Below are 4290 nucleotides of genomic sequence, written 5' to 3'. Positions count from 1 at the left end.
CTGGTCATTGTAGTCCAACTCATAGGAGCCGCGGGACATTGGACTACAACTCCCGGCAGGCTCCGAGGGAGGGGCTGTTGGAGTTGTAGCCGCGTGTGGGGCTCGACCCTTGGAAGTGAGGTCTGTGGAGGTTTGTTGCTGCTGGTTGACTGCTGGGCGACTGCGGACCACACTTTTCCTCGTCTGTAGCGTGGGAATAGTGGCTTCGGCCTCACCTAACACTGGGGGCATTCAGGGAGGCGCGATGAAATCCTGCCTGGGAAAGGTTTTGCAAACTAGAGGATCACAGTATGACTATTCATCTCAAGGATGTCCTTTTAAAATATATGCTAATGCCCGTTCTGTGCAAAGTGTATGTTTGGTCCTGGAGACTGAGAGACGGGTTTTGGGGATGTGAACCCAATCCTGAGATTTTAAGAACCAAGAAAACACAAAAGTGAGGTAGATTTATGTAGAGGGCAGTCTGGGTATGCCCCTCTTCGTGCATTTGCTTTGGCACAGCATCATTCGAGGGACCTCTGGGGTCTAGGGGTAGAGAAAGAAGAAAGGGGCAGGTGTTGGAGCCAGCATTAAAGCCCCTATCTTTGCTGTTCCTTATCCTTCATCCATCCCATCCTACTCCAGGGCATCTCTGAGACTTTTCTCTTCTGTTCCACCCCACTCGTTTCCGTGGCCCATTTGCTTGTTTTCTGAAGGCCCTACGAAATTAGTAAAAGGAAAGTAAAATATTCCTGCGTTTTCCCACTCAGGTCTGCATGGGGCCTAGCAAAGATTAAAAGCAATTCTCATAGTGCCTTACTGACTCGTGCCTGCGGGTGAATTGGGATGGCCAAAGATCAGGTTTCAAAAGTGAAAAATGATCAATTCATTCCAAAACAGAATTCATTGAGATCTTACCCAGGAAGAACACATCAGTATGCCAACTATGATACCAAGCAGCAGCTACTTAGGCATTTGGGGTGGGACTGGGAGATGATCAGCCGGAGACACAAACTGATAGGGTAAATTCCTCCAGTTGTATGCAGTTCTTATTCCTTCCCTGCAGTTAGTGGTGGCTCTAGGATATATGAGCATCAGTATGCTAAGCCCTGTGTGCTTTGCAGACAAGGGACCTGATCAGGGATATACATTAGGTGATTAAACTTAAGAAGGAAATTTATTTGGTTTTGAGAAACTAGACTGCTCTAAAATATGGACAGGGGAAGGTGGGGTATGCCTTAGAGTCTAGGGGCACAGGGCTAAGGTCTGGAGGTACTCAGAAATGTCAGAGTGCTATGAAGTGAGAGGTATCTGATTGATAGTGGGGGTGCTAGAGCACTGTGGGGAGTAATTGGATTGAGAAGGGGTACTGTGAATTCTGGGGCTACTTAGGAGTAGAGTCCAGGTTCAAGAATGCTGAACAAGATTTGGGAAGCTGCAGCCTTTTGGAAATGTCTGGTACCTCAACAAACCTTTTCCATCGTCCTCTGAAACCTCACTCCCCACTTTTTTTCTACAAGACTCATTTAGTCCTAAATCAGTAAAAAATGGCTTAGCATGGTAACCTTGTCAGATATTGCCAGCACACATACCCTTTAGCTCATTTACACCTGAATTAACACTACTAGATGAATGTTTCTATGACTGTAGCACTAGGACTAACTTAGAACTCCAAACCTCAACATTTAGAACACTTCTGTGCCAGTTTTGGCTTAAGCACACCAACCACTCAACAAAACAATTCCCACTATCAAATTCAGTCTCTGTGTTTGTTAAAAGAGGAAGCTGTGGGCTCAGAAGGTTCAGGATGGAGGTGCCTGGGGAAAGTAACCAGCAGGAGGAGTGAGGAAGCAACTGGGAAGGAAATAAGGGAAGAGAATTTGGGAACTCTGAGGTGGTTCTCAAGGAGAAGGACGTAGGTATAGAAAGAAGTTCAAAGAGGTGATAAAGGACGTCCACAAATCCAGAAGGACACCGCTGAGCAGAGCCACACGATGTTGTCCAACAGATTCAAATTGAATTGATTAGTACTAGCCTGGCTTTAGGAAATTATATGCATGTACTAGGCCAAGGGGCCTGCAATGATCCTTCATCTGCTAAACCATTTTATTGAGAGCCGGCCTCTGATTTCTATCAGTTTTCTCTACTTTTAGAAATATTTGTTGAACTGTAGTGAATTTTTGCTGGTGATACTGAGGTTTGCCTTGTGCCCTATATGATTGAGATACTGCCCCATTTATCCCTGGAAGAAAGATACTGAGTAAATGTTCCCTCTGTCCAACTGGGCCTGTGTGCCTGAGCTGGTTTGTTAGTTGCCCTCCTATAAGATGGGGAAAGAAGCAAAAGAAGGACCCTTTACAGTAACCACCCCACCCCACCACCTGTTCCTGCTTTGGGGCCATCTAGTCCTGTGTTAGAATAGGGAGGAAGCTGTCTTGTAAATGGCCACCATCCTGTTGTCTAGACATCAAGGAAGAGACACTGTCTCAGGGAAGTTGCCGGGGCTGCAGAAGGCTGCACTCGGATTTCCTATCAGAGGTGGGTTCTTGTATTTGCATATATAGTAGGATCCTCTAGCAGAACTCCTTCTAAAGCAGTTTGCTGGAGAATTAAGTGAATTCATCCTTGCCCCCTTCTCAAAGGAAAGCTATTTAGCAACAGGAAAACCAACCTGGCTAATGAAGAACTGCAATGTCGGTTTCTGGGTGAAAGCCATCCAATCTCATATTCATACCAGTTCCCACCCTTTCCCCCGCATATAAATACCTTATGACTAACAGCTCATATCTGCAGGACATTGTCCAGAGTCAGGGGGAAGTTTGTCTTAGAATGGAGACATCAACTGAGTTACCTAGAGTGAACCTCATGTTCTTGACCTAATTTGTCCAGTATGATAAGCAGCTGAATGAAGTGCCCATGGCAGCCAGAATAACAAGAACAATTCAAACAGAATGTAGTACTTCTAGACATTGTTATGTCACCTGGAGAGTTCTATCACAATGATGGACTTTTTTTGTGTGTGCTGGAACTGGCTAGGAAGTCGTGCTTTTTGCAGTGTGGCTTAAATAAATATCTCTGAGTTATTTTTAAAAATGCTGTCATATTTTAGGGGCACCTGGGTGACTCAGTTGGTTAAGCATTTGCCTTTGGCTCAGGTCATGATCCCAGGGTCCTGGGATTGAGCTCCCTGCTCAGCAGGGAGCCTGCTTTTCCCTCTCCCTCTGCCCCTCTCCCCACAAATAAATTCTTTTTTAAAATGCTGTAGTATTTTTAAAAATGCTGTAGTATTGCTGTCATAGGTTGGAAATAGACTCTGAGACTCTGAGATTTGCATGCTGAGGGTTTATTGGTGAGTGCTCCTGGGAACAAGAGCTGTGAGGAGTAAGGGAAGCAGGATTGGACAGAGGGGGAAATTGAGGCAAGAGGTCCAGGTCTTTATCCCACCCCCATCAACCAGTCATCAGCCAGCTATGAGCCCTCAGCAGCCAATGCTCCTTTTTTTTTTTTTAATTTGAGCAGCCAACACTCCTAACAGCTGGGGAAACAGCACATTGACCTTGAAGTGAGACCTGGGTGGTGATACTCCACATTGTCTGCTGCGATTGCCAACTAGTACTTCTGCTTCCCACATGTCTCCACATTTACTATTCCATTTTACCTACCAAGTAGCTACCAAAGGCTAGTTAGGAATCATTCTTCCCTCAAGACACAGGGAAATCTTTTTTTTTTTTTTTTTTTTTAAAGATGACGGAGAGAGAGACAGCAAGAGTGGGAACACAAGCAGGGGGAGTGGGGGAGGGAGAAGCAGGCTTCCTGTGGAGCAGGGAGCCTGATGCGGGGCTCGATCCCAGGACACTGGGATCATGACCTGAGCCGAAGGCAGACACTTAACGACTGAGCCACCCAGGCGCCCCAAGACACAGGGAAATCTTAAGTCCAGAGAATGTAGAAGACTTGCCCAGACTCACCTAAGACTTGTCTCTGGCTTCCACCCAGGGTGATCTCTACTCAAAAGATTGTGTTCATTTTTTCTTACGTCTAGAGTTTATAGAACTGTAGAATATAAGAACCAGAAAAGATAGTGAAGACCAAATAGTCCAGCCACCTTGCTTTAAAAGTAAGAAAACAGGCTGGGAGCTGGGGAGTGATTTCGCCCAGCTGCACAGCTCAGCCTGTGATGACAATTCCTGCCCTCAAGAGCCAGTTTTTATGACCTTCGATGCGCTGGGCACCGTGTACCAAATAGGAGCTACAGACGTGACTAGATTTCAAGCCTTGTCCTAGAAGGTTTTAGAATCCAATAGGTTTCTT

This window comes from Phoca vitulina, unplaced genomic scaffold, assembly GCF_004348235.1.
Source record: "Phoca vitulina isolate PV1807 unplaced genomic scaffold, GSC_HSeal_1.0 scaffold32, whole genome shotgun sequence".
NCBI classification, from domain to species: domain Eukaryota; kingdom Metazoa; phylum Chordata; class Mammalia; order Carnivora; family Phocidae; genus Phoca; species Phoca vitulina.
The sequence above is the reverse complement of the archived record's forward strand: the minus strand, read 5'-3'. Positions refer to the sequence as shown.